The sequence below is a fragment of the Manis pentadactyla genome, chromosome 1, assembly GCF_030020395.1.
Source record: "Manis pentadactyla isolate mManPen7 chromosome 1, mManPen7.hap1, whole genome shotgun sequence".
NCBI lineage: Eukaryota > Metazoa > Chordata > Mammalia > Pholidota > Manidae > Manis > Manis pentadactyla.
Genome location: NC_080019.1, coordinates 82,409,462 through 82,423,205, shown reverse-complemented (window position 1 = coordinate 82,423,205; position 13,744 = coordinate 82,409,462).

Below are 13,744 nucleotides of genomic sequence, written 5' to 3'. Positions count from 1 at the left end.
TACATGATTTTATTATATCCTGGGGACAAATTTTTCTAATTAAATACCACTTCTGGTTTTGTAATGCAAATGAGTGTGAGAGGAGCCACCATGCCCGTGTTACAGTAAATGTCACTGGTTTTTCTCAATTTTATTGCATGGGGGATGCATTTTTAAAAAAATAATCTCTGAATCACTAGAGTTCAGAATTTCATCACTTTTCACAGTTCACCCTTGTTCAGACTGAAGATGAGAAATGAAAGATGAAAACAGGTCCCCAGTTCATGCTGCTTCTGTTTTAGCACAGTTACACTTACTCACTTTTAAAATAGCATGTTTCAAGGCCAAATATTTTATTTGGATGTATCTAAAGAGCTAAAATATTTGTACTGAAACTCTGTGAGAAAACATTCTAGATATGAAACATCTGTTTTTGGTCATTCAGTTAAAGACTAATATTTGCACAGGTCAGGGAGGCCAATGGTGATACTATGTTGTTCGAAGTCCAGTATTTCCGTGATGTGGGATTGGGTATCTGTATTCACCTCATTTACATGGTTCAAACATTCCCAACTTATTTGGGAATATGTATATCTACAAGTATATAAAACTAGCTTTCTTACTTTCTTCTTTCTTTTTGGGGATAGAGGGTGGGGAGGGTCTAGGTGGGGACTTCACACCGCTATGGAAACAGACAGGGGCTCAGGGTGAGGGGCAAAGCGCCTGGGAAGAGTCAAGGCAGACGGGGGTCTCAGCCTTTGCACTCCGCAACACGATCCCCTGGCCCAGTGAGGGGATGACCAAGGGACCCGCCATTGACTTTGGTGTGGGGAGTGAGGCCATCCAGTCCCCACCTTTTGCAGGGGGAGCGATCTGAAAGTTATACCCTTTCATTTAACTTTCCTTATGCAGGGGACTAGAGCTCAAGAACTTACTATTAACCCTTTAGGCTTTCAAACTCCGCTCACAATTGGAGTTACCTGGGGAAATTTAAGTTAGGGGTGCCCAAGTCTCACTCCCAGACATTCTAATAGAATTATTCTGAGGTTTGACCAGGCTCTGAGATGTTTTAAAGCATCCCTGATGGCCGTGTGCCATGAGAAGTCTATACTATAAACCTTAGGACTCTCTCCTCTGTCCCTTCCTCAAGATACCCAGTCCTGCCCAATTCTAATTCCCTTGATTATTCAATTCCTTCTCTCTCCCCAGAGTTGCCACGTCTGCCACTTTCCAAGCCTGGGTCCTTCTGCCTGCAGTGAACGAGTCCCTAGGCTCTTGTGTTTTAAAAATTGTTGTGGGCTAAATTGTGTCCTCCCAAATTCATGTTAAAGGACCTCAGAATGTGGCTGTACTTAGAGACACAGCCTTTTAAAAAGTCATCAAGATAAAATGAATTCATATGCGTGGACCCTGATCTAATGTGGTCAATTCATAAGAGGAGGAGATTGGGACACAGATAGGCACAGAGGGAAAATCACATGAAGACAGGGAGAGGGAAGTGACAACTACAAGCCAAGGAGAGACCCTGAGAAGAAATCAACCTTGCTGACACTTTGGTCTCAGACTTCCAGCCTCCAGAACTGTAAGGAAGCAAGTTTCTGTTGTTTAAGCCACCCAGTCTTTTGTACTTGTTATGGCAAGAAAGAGAGAAACCTTCCCAGTGAATGAGTTACCTGGTGGGTCACGGGCCTTATCTCCCCAGAGTTGATTCTGCTGGGCATGTGGCTTGGTCTTGAATTATCTGAGAGGGCATTTTGCACAGAGAGGAACACCACAATGATGTGAACTTTGCTTAATGCTCAGTGGATTGAGCATTTAGGCATGGGTGCAAAAAATGTTTAAATTCCCTTTAAACTGAAATTGCAAATCCAAATGATTGAGTCTTTTGAGCAGTTTAACACTTTAAATAGCAGACAAAATACAAAAATACCAATAACAAAAATGTTATATTTATAACAAAAGTATTACATTTAGTTTTAAACTATTCTAAATGTTAAATACTACATGTTGAATTTATTTCTTCATTAAAGTTCTTTCATACCTCCCAAGGATTATGGATTCATTTATTTTGGCATCTTCTTAATGTTTCAGTAATAGTAGTTTGATATCTTCCAGGTCACAATTCTCACCAGACCCCAAAACACACTGAGGTTCTGGATTTTTGGCCATTTCTTGGATGAAGCACAAAATTCAATTCTTCCAAATTAAATGATTCAAACCAAGCTATTAGTTATAATGTTGAGCCTCTTTTTCTTATTGTAAAACTTCAGTGTTAAGTTACTTAGACTTTTAGGTTCACTCTTCTCTCTAGAATTAAGTTTGTTACTAGAATTTGGTGTTTCCCTCTGAAAATAATGTATTCTAAGTCTCGGCCAAGATTATATAATGCATTGTCCTATATTGGGATAGACTGATCAGGTCTATTATGTTTATAAAAACATTTGCATCTTTATTAATAATATTAACATTAGTGGAACCATTGGGAATTCATTCCCTAGAAGTTGAGTCTGTATTCTCAGCAACCCTCTTCAATATATTAAGGAAATTTGTCACCTTGGAATACATTCCCAAGCCCTCATTTTATTTGGCTATTGTGATTGACACCTGGTGCTGATTAATTGTTAGACACCCTTTCCATCTAATTAATCTATACTTCTGTTAACTCATTAATTATCTCATACCCCTTCATAGACTCCACTTGTTTCAATTAATTTATATTTTTATGCTGAAATCATCACAGCACAATCAATACCTGAGCTTGAGTCACATGAAAAGCATCATCTAATTTATTAGTTAAACTTGGAAGGTGCCTTTTTGAAAAACTCCAACTATAAAAAAAGAAAACTCCAATGAATCCAGGGGTTTCTTCCCATCTTCATTCCAACCATGGGGGGCAGGGAGAAGGGCAGTCTTGGGTACACATATGTGGGATCTTTTGTGATGAGGGCTGAATAGAAAGAGACAGGATGACATTTTTCTCCCTTGACTGATTGTGGAAACCTCCAGAGAGGCTAAAAGCAAATATAGATAGTCAGTTGGGACTTTGTGAGGTCAGACCCAAGCTGAGCTACTCTGGGGCTCATGCAGCAAAGCACAGCCCAAAGTTGGGAGGAAGGTTCCCTTTGATCATGGTAATGATGAGAGTGATAGCAGCAATACTGATGACAGCCTTTCATTATCTACTTGTGCAGACCCCGTGCTCTCTATATATACTATCTCATTTAATAGTCCTCAAAGAGTTTTTTGAGCTAGGTGTTATCTATCTTTATTGTACAGATCAGAAAACCGCAGCTTAGTGAGATTAGGTAATATCCAGCAAGTAGTAGGGCAGTGATTTTATCTAATTGCCAAAGACGGCGGTTTTTTAAACTTGAACTTTGTTATTAAAGGAAAACACACATACTGAAAAGTGTTATCATAAGTGTACAGATTAACAAATTATCGCAAAGTGAATAACCCCTTATAAATAACCACTATGTGGATCAGGAAAATAGAACATTACCAGCATCCCAGAATCTTCTTCAGTCTCTCTTGGTTGCCAGCCCCTCCTCCCTAAAGCTTAGCCACCAGTCTGATTTCTAACATCATAGATTAATTTTGTCTATTTTTTAACTCTATATAATCAAGTCATATAGTTATGTATTCTTTTGTGCATAACATCTTTTATTAAACACTGTGTTGTGAGCTTTTATCCCTAATGTGAGCAGCAATATTTCATTTATTACTTTACTGTATAGTATTCTGTTGTTTGAATGTAACACAATTTATTTATTTATTCTATTGATAGGCATTTGAGCCATAATAAAAATGCTGCTATAGAGATGCTTGTCTTACTGTGCAAAAGCATGTACATGCTTTTGTTGGATGTATACCTATGGATGGAATGGATAGGTCCTAGGATATGGGCATGTGCAGCTTTTGGTCATTTTCTATGTATCACATGTCATGGAGTACATGATATCCACATGACTTATTATTGGTGATACTAACCTCAACCAGTTTTTAAGGTCACATCTGCCAGTTTTTCTATGGTGAAGTTATTATTTTTCCCATTCCATACTCTATTCAATAAAAGTGAGTCACTAAGTCCTGCCCACACTCAAGGGAGAGGGACTTAAGCTCCACCTCTTGGAGGAGGAGGATATAGGCTTATGTTAAAGCCACAGGAATTAATGTTAATAAATATTTGGGGGGACATATCTTCAGGGTCTGCAAATACCTTGTTTCTCCTAAAGTTTCATCCACGAATTTTAGCATTCATCCATGGATCTTGCTTGCAGTAGTTATTTTGTGTTTTTAATGGTAATGAAACATTATGGTGTATTTTAATAGTAATTTTCGAATTCCTTCATTCCTTCTATATTTAGAACTTGCAATTCTTCTACAAAGAATATGTGTCTTTTCTTCCTCATTATTCATTTGTATCAGTATGGAGGCATGAAATTTATGTTTTGTGTTACAGTACTATCATTATTTAATTTTTTGCTCAAATTGTTCCAACTTTGGCCATTGGGAGCTTTCACTTAGTTCCTGTGTGCCTTTGACAAACTCCCTCCTTTTTTTTTTTCATTTGAGCACTTTCTTTTCTTTCTTCTTAAACAGCTTTACTGAGGTACAATTTATGCACCATAAATTTCACCTGTTTTAAGGTCATATACATGTTCAGTTTTAGGAGATTACATGCTTACCACATTATATTGCGGATACATATCAATATGATTTTTAGTGTATTTATAATATTGTGCAACCATTAGGGTAATTTAATTTTTGAATATTTCCATCACCCCAAAAAGAAATCTCATGTCCATTTGCATTCATTCTCCACCACTTTCAGCCCTAGGAATCACTAATCTACTTTCTCTCTATATATATTGGTCTTTTATGGATACAGTCTTACTTTCTGGCACCGTGAGATGTTCCAGGCTCTATTGTGTTTTCCCTACTCTAGCCCTAGAAACAACCATTCTTCAAGGAGCACTGGTTCTATTTGTTGGCGAGTGACATTTACAAACCAAGATCTGGGTGCTAGGTGTACTTATTGCTACCTGAGTGTCATTATTTCCAGCTTCTCTCAGTGGACAGAGGTGGGAAATTATGTATGTATACTAAGCCATGTATACCTGTACTTATTTCTGTTCTCTCTCTCCAAATACATATTAACTTACACACATGATTGTAAGTTAATGCTGATACCTGTGACTCTAATCCAGCACCACAGGGTGCATTCTAGCCTTTCTCCCTTGCTTATCTGTAAATTCTTCCTCTCTCAGTGAGAAACCTGGTTCTCATTATTTACAACATATTTGTTTCCTTATTCAATTTATATGTGTGTGTGTGTGTATTGGGTTGATTGATAACCTAAAAAGATATGTCCATGTTCTAACCACTGGAAGCTGTGAATATAATCTTATTTGGAAAAAGGGTCTTTGCAGATGTAATTAAGTTAGGAATCTAAACAACTTATCTTGGATTATCTGGGTGGGCCCCACTGACAAATACCCTTACAGGAGAAACACAGAAGAGACACATGGAAGAGGAGGAAACATCTGAAGACAGAGGCAGAGATTAGAATGATGCAGCCACAAGCCAAGGACCCCCTGGAATCACCAGAAGATGAGAGAAGCAAGGAAGGTTCCCCCTAGACACTTCGGAGAGACTGTGGCCTTGACAACACCTTGATTTTAGACTTCTGGTCTCCAGAACCATGAGAGAATAAATTTCTGTTGTTTTTAACCACAAAGCCTCTGGTAATTTGCTATAGCATCCCTAGGAAACTAATACAACAGGTAAAATAGTTTAAATATTGCTAACCATAGGCCTCTGAGGAACAAATTTACCAACTAGAGTGAAGGGTGTGTATACAGTTCTTTCTGTCTGCCTTACAGTATCCAGTTAAACCATTGTTTTTCTAAGCTACTATGTCAACTCCATTAGTATAACCCTTTTGTCTGGCTTCTTCCATTGGGCATATAATGATTTTGAGATTCATTGTTGAATGTATCAAAAACACATTCCCTTTTATTGCTGAATAGTATTCCATAATATAAGTATACCACAAATTGCTAGTCTGTACACCTACTGATGGATATTTGGGGTTTTTCCAGTTTTTATCTATTACAAATAAAGCAGCTAAGAACACTCTAATGCTAGTCTTTTTCTAGACATATGTTTTTTAATTATCTTATGTAATTACCTAGGAGTAGAGTAGCTAGGTCCTGTGACAGGTATATATTTAAATTTTTAAGAAACTGCCAAGTTGTTTTCCCAAGTGGTTATATTATTTTACATTCTCTTCATCAGTGTATGAGAGTTCCAGTTATTCAAAAACAGAAAATCAAAACTTTTTGATAAAGTTCAATTTATTGATTTTTTCTTTCATGGTTCATACTTTTTGTATTCTAAGAACTTTTTGCCTAATTCAAAGTCACAAAGATTTTCTCCTTTGTTTCTTCATTTAAGTTTAAGGTCTATTTCAAGTTAATTTTTGAAGAGAGTGAAGTGTAAGGGTAGAAGTTCATTTTTTGCATATAGATGTTGAATCATGCCAGCATATTTGTTGAAAAGACTATCTCCCCCCTCCCACCCACTTAATTACCTTGACATCTAGGTTGAAAAACTGATTGACCACACATAGGTCTATTTCTGGAGTCTGTATTCTCTTCTGTTGAACTTTATGTATATTCTCGTGCCAATATCCCACAGATTGCAGTCTTGATAGCCAGTAATCATCCTCTAGTTTTGTTCTTCTTCAAGATTATCTTTACAATTCTTGCCTTTTGCATTTCCATATAAATCTTAGAATCAGTTTATCAACTCTTTGTCTATCTCTGACTTGTTCTTGCTCTCTCTGTCACACACACACACTGCTGGGTTTTTAAAAAATTTTTATCTTTTTTGAACTATGACAAAAATACAGAAAAGTCATAGGTATATGGTTGATGAATTTTCAGAGTTAACATACCCATACAACCAGCACCCATCAAGAAACAGGACTATACCAGACCCCAAGGCACCCTTCAAACAATCCACACCAAAAGGAAACATTTTGTGTGTATTTATGCAAAAGGGTTCCAATTTCTCCACATACTTGACAACACTTTTTTCTGCTTTTTTCATAGTAGCCATCCTAATGGCTGTAAAATGGTGCCATTGTGAGTTTAATTCACTGATTTCTAGTGACTAATGCAGTGAGCACCATCTCCTGTGGTTACTGACCTTGGGAACCACTTTTGTAAACTGTGCACATTCAAATCTTTGCCCACTTTTCTTACAAAAAGGTTGTCACTCCTTTCCTTATTGGCTTACAGTTTATTTATATATCCTAAATGAATACTTTGCTAGATATATGCTTTGCAAATATCCTCTCTTATTCTGTGGGCTGCTTTTTCTAGTAGGAGGAGAAACCTGTGGCTGTGTTCATTCCGTGACTTTGAAAATCAAACCACAGTCCTACCCATTCTTTAAGGTTTGATATAGTTGAACCTTTGATATGAAGCATGCTTTTATTACTTTCTTATATCTCCAACCTCCATTAATTTTCTCCATCTCTGCTCTTCTAGAGTCCTTATTGTCTGATTTTGATCTAATGGTATACAACCCTTTGTCTCTTACATATTCTCCCAGTCCACACTGCTTAACTTCTTTGTATGTGCTACTCTCCTAGACTTCAAATCAGAGGCCAGGGACCTTCTTTTATATTATCCTTAACACATACCATTATGTACAGCTACAGCATGAGCTCAATACTTGTTACATGATTTGAAAAATATTAATACTGCAAGGAATATCTACTATCTACTAAGAATAATTGATAGCAGATAAATTGTTGAAATTAAATACGTTGTGTTAGAGAGGTCTTGAAAACAGAGCCATGGGAGAATTCATTAAATGAGTCTAATCTACAACATGAAAGAATAGTAGTAGGAGTGTTTCACTAACCGCCCTAGGTGTTACTCAGATTCCAGTCATTAACAATTCTGAGTACCCCCTTCATTGTCTACTTAGTCTAATTTACTTACTCATCTCTAGAAACACTTACTTTTTACCTAGAATTGGTATAATTATCCTACTCTCCACTCATTTGTTTATGCTTTTGTTTTGCTTTTGGTCTTTTTGGTTAATGTACAACCATATCATGAGTCTGGATAAGCCTGAAATGGTAAGATAATATAAAGCATCAATGGGGTCTTTGAGAGTCTTGTTATATCCATGATTAGCTAACTAATTTGTGCTTCTTGATAAAGACGAGGGGGCTGCAGCTGATGGTAGTAATGAAAATGTTCAAATGTGAAATTATTTTTTAAAACCTTTATTTTAGCATTCACTTTAAGAACCGATTTTAAATACAACATATCATTGTTCAATCTATACATTTAGTTCTCTAATCATTGCTATGTTTGTGGACCCAAAGCAATTTTCTCTAGAAGTGAAATCTGAACTTTATTAAAGGAAATAAAAAATTTTAAGCCTTATTTTAATACTTTTTTGGAAAAACCACTTAATTAAATTTCATCACTTGCTTTCTTGGACTGAGATCAAGAAAAATTTGATGTGTTGTCTCTTTAAGGGGTGTTCTGATAGAGTGCTTGCATTGCTCTCACGTATCAGGTAACAAGACAAACAGTGTTTTTACAGGCTCTGTGCCCTTCGCCTTGGAATTCTACAACAAACTTCTCAAATTCAAGTGTAATTTTCTTGGAATGAAATGCTCCACACATGATTCCAGAATCCTTTTTCTGCGTATAGTAAATCAGAGAAAAAGAGTCGAAACACATAGGAAATTCTCTATCAGCTAGTGCAACATTTAGGAAGGTACATGAAATCCCTGAAGTCTTTGGGGAAAATTTAATGTATTAATGCAACAACATTGGTGGAGCTAATTCCCATGATATGGCTACTTCTGTCATTTTTACAATAGAGACACATAAATATAAAGCATTTCCACAAGTGCTTAACTCACTATGGAAAAATAACACTGGATAAACCAGAATGCTTAGGGACATGAGGTCGGGGAGGAAAATGGATGTTCTAGTTAGTACAGGGTTTGGTTGTACTTAACAAAAGCTAATTATAGTAACTTAACCAAATAAGGAGTTTATTTATTTAATATAACATGAGTCGAGTAGGTGGTGCAAGGCTGGGGAAGCCACATGAGAAAGCCCATCTCTTTCCCTTTCCTATTCTCCCTCCTTTAGCATAGTCACAAATGGCTGTTCCACCTCAACACTGCATCCCCTTCTGGACAAAAGGGAGGACAGGTTAAAAGCAGAAAGCTTATGCTAACTGAACTATCCTTTTTTGTTTTTTTAAATATCAGGGAAAAAGCTTCCCATGAAGTAACTTCCATTTCAGCTTATTAGCCAATGGATAAATGATCACCATAAACTGGCAGAGCACTTTTGGAGGTATTTTTAATTGAATTTGTTACCCCTCACCCAAACAAATTTATGATTCTGTTAGCAAGGAAAAACAGCAGACACTGGGTAGGCAAACTAGCCATGTCTAGCAAGTTTGATTAATCAAGTGCCATACTTTGTATTTTCAATCTTGCTGTTAGATGTTTTTCTAAAAATATATTCATCTATTTCCATGGCTTTGAAAGCTCACCAGCACACAGACCATAACTAAATTTTCTTTTAGTATTGCTCAATTTACTTGATTTTTTAATAAAATGACAATTTTTGATCCACCCACTTGATAGGCTACTGCATAGAAGTTAAAAATAACAAATGATAGCAAAAGACTTGCACAAGCATCTCACAAGAGAGTGTCCAACTGAGTAACGAACATATTTAAAAGATACTCACCTTTATTTGTCATTGAGATATGCAAACTAAGGCCATAATAAATTATTATTATGTAGCAAAATGTTTAAAATTAAAGAGATATGCCAATTGTTGATGAAGATGTGGAGCAAATGAAACCTTCATACCTTGCTGGTGCTGGAGTAAAGTGGTATGATTTCTTTGGAATGTTGCTTGGAATATCTATTAAACTTGAACCTATAAGCTGGCAATCCCATTTCTAGATATATGCTTACCTCTGCTCATCAAAATACATGCACAAAAGTGTTTGTATTCATAATAGCAAACACCTGGAAGAAGCAAAAACCAAAACTGCACCAACAGTGGAATGGACAAATAAATTACAGTAGAGCCACATAATGGAATACCACACAGCCATGAGCATGGGCAAACTACATACAGTGTATGCAACAACAGGGTTGACTCTCACCAACACATAGGAGCAAGAGAAGCCACACACAGGCACCAAGGGACCTAATGTGTGAGTCCATTTACATAAAGTTCAATTACAGGCAAACTTATCTTATGACTTATAGGAAGTCAGAGAAGTATTTAAAATTCTGAGAGGAGAGTAGTGACTGAAAATGGGCAAGAAGAGGACCCTAGGTCCCCGATTTCTTGATCTGGATGCTAGTTAATTGGGTGTGTTCACTTTGTGAAAATTCATCAAGGTATATATCCATGATTGGTTCATTTTTCTGTACATGTTACATACTGCAATGAAAAGAAAAATTACAATTATATACTGCTGTTACAATGAAGATGTCCCATCTTCTGTTGAAGGCCAATTCTATCCAACTGTGCTTTGGATCCTAGGCTTCTTATTTTTCTTAAACTGTTCCAGAGCCCTGAGACATTATCTGTCTTCCTCCTTCTATCTTTAATATCCCCTCTTCTACTAATGTCACCCACTAAGATGTAATCGTGTCAAGACTCTCCAATTAAAGCAACCGCAATCTCTTCTACACCCATATGTTCCCTTTGGCTGTTAATCTGCTCTTTATTCTCTCCTTCACTGTTAAAATTCTTGAAATCTCATGTCCCTTGCCTTCCATTTTTTTCCCCTTTATCCATTGCAGTGTGGCTTACTTCTCCACCATTCACCTAAATCTGTGTTTCCAATTTCTAAAACAGCCTCTCTGTTGCTAATCCAATGAACACCTTTCAATCTGTCTCTTACTTGATATCCTAGCATTACTTGCTACTCTTGTCCATTCTGACCACTAGGAAAACTGTTTTCCTAGGGCATTCATGACCTACTGGCTCCTAATTTCCCTCCTAACTTCTCTGGCCACTCATTCTGTTTTCATTGTGAATTTATCTTCCTCTACTCATTTTTGAAATCTGCCCTGAGTTCAGATGTCTCTTCTGAACTACAGAGCTACATATCTAAGTGCTATGCAACATTTTCACTTATATGTCTCAGAGGTACTGAAAAGGCAATTAAGCTAAACATTTTCCCTCCTTAATGTTGTGCATCTTGCCATATTCCTCTGACTTAGTAAATAGCACCAACCAGTACCCAAGCCTGAAACCTACGTTCAATTCATAGATAATAAATAAAATGCAGGAGATGTAAAATTGAGGGTATGACTTCTCTTTTTGGCATCATGGCCAACTAGAAATAGTGGGGAATTATCCTGTTGCAAAACAACTAGATACTGGAGCAATAACAATTTTTTGACATTTTGGTTGGTTCCCAGAAATTAGAAAAATCTTCAAAGACCCCTCCTCCCACCAAATAAAGAGAAATAAATCTTGAGCAGAAACTAGAGCAGAGTCTGTATGCAAGCTGGAGAGATGGGATTGGTGTGAGTGCAAAAGCTCTACATAAGGAGGTGAATCCGATACTCCTGCAATTAGGGGACACCATAAAAAGGGTTACAGTGGCCCTAGGTTGTAGCACTGCTGGGCACATAGCAGAAGCAAATCATCTTTGAAACACTTTCCTCAATTTCAGTCATTAGAATTCCACATTAAGATCAAGGAAATATGAATTCAGGATCTAAGATCATTAAGTAAACAAGAAGGCAAGTCACTGTGGGTAAGAGAAAAAATAACACACAACTTATTCAGATATTGGGATTGTCAGATACAGAATATAGAATATCTAGGTAAGAAGTACTTAAAGGAATGAAGTTTTGAACCACAAAGATGGGAGAGCAATAATTGACCATCAGAAATAATGAAAAAACCTGAGTAACAATAAAATGGAACTTCTAAAAATGAAAAATAGGTTTTTAGAAATAAAAAAAATTCAATGTAGGGGTTTAACAACAGGCAAAACATAGTTGAAGAGTGAACTGGAACATCTGGCTGAAGAAATTACCCAGAAAGCATCACGGGTAAGAGGATGGAAAACAGGAGAGAAGCTAAGAGGTATGGAGCAGAAAAGGAAAGGAAATATGTATTGTGAACCCTAAGAGAATAGAGTAGCAAGAACTGAGAAAAAGGGATAATTGAAGAGAGAATGATACAGAATTTTCCAGAAGTGAACATAGATATTAAACTACATTTTCCAAGTAGAGTAAAATAAACTTAGGTATAGACGCATCATAATGGAACTGTAGAACAGCAAATACAGCAAGATTCCAAAAGCAGCCACAGAAAAAGAACAGATCCACAAAAGTAAACCCTGCAATGATGAGAATTAGAATCAATGCAATACTATATTTAAAATGTCATTCTTTCACTGTAAATCAAACATAATTTTTAAGAACCAAAGTGATATAAAGTCATCTTCAGATAAACAAAAATAGAGAGTATATCACCAAAAGCCTCCCATTAAAGGAGCCTGCAAAGATTTACTTCAGGAAGAAGGGTCATAGAATGATCTGAAATATAAGAAGTTATGATAAGTGAACAAAATAGCAAGTGTATATGTATAAATACATCTGTAAAAATAAACATCTGTGTAAAATAATAGTCTGGAGAGGGCTGTCCAGATTTAAAGTGTTCTAAGGCCCTTGGATTCTGGAAGGAGAGTTGAAGATACTACTTAATTTAAAATTTTGTTCTACTAAATATGCATGGTAAAATTTCAAGGATAACACTAAAATAGAAATTGAACACATATGTTGCAAATGAGTAAGAAATTAAAGGATATATTGCCTATTAGACAAAAGCCCAAATCCAGCTATGTGAAATTTACAAGAGGCATCTAAAATTTAAGGACAGGAAGAGAAAGAGAGAGATAAAGACAGAGACTGAGAGAGAGAGAGAGAAAGGGAGAAAAGGCAGGAAGGAGGGGAAGAAGGCAGAAAGGAGGAGGAGGAGGAGGAGGAGGAGGAGGAAGAGAAAGGGAAGGGGGAGGGAGAGACATCAGATAAATATCAATTAAAAAAAAAGGTTGGGATATTTACCCTAATATTTGACAAAATATATTTTAAGACAAAAAGCTATATTGGTGATAAAGAGGACCACTACTTCATGTGAAAGTTCATCAGAAAGAAAATACGACAATTTTAACTTGGATGCCTTTGAACAGCCTCAAGATATAAAAAGCAAAAATTCAGTTACAGGGTAAAATAGACAAATCCAGAATTATAGGTACTCCTTGTTCTTTACTGTAAATATCATAAATAAAATGAGTGAATAGATTCAAAAGATAACATTTATATTGCTTTGGGATTAAGAATGATTTTTTTCCATTTCCAAGTGTCTTGATTGTTGTGATAATTTTATAATTAAAACACTTTTTATGAAAAATGAAGTATGGAGGTGAAAAACATAGGTAATTGAGGGCTTGAGGTGGCTTTACATAATTATGGTTTTACTATATTTACTATATTTGGTGTAATTATTTTCTATAGTTTTACCCTAATGTTTTCAGGTTGAATACATTTTAACAATTACAACTTAATTTCTTGTTTCTTCATAGATGCTAAAATGTCAAATGATTTATTTATGGACTAAAATGGCTCAGGCACTCCTTGACTGATGTATTAAAGAATCTGTTTTAC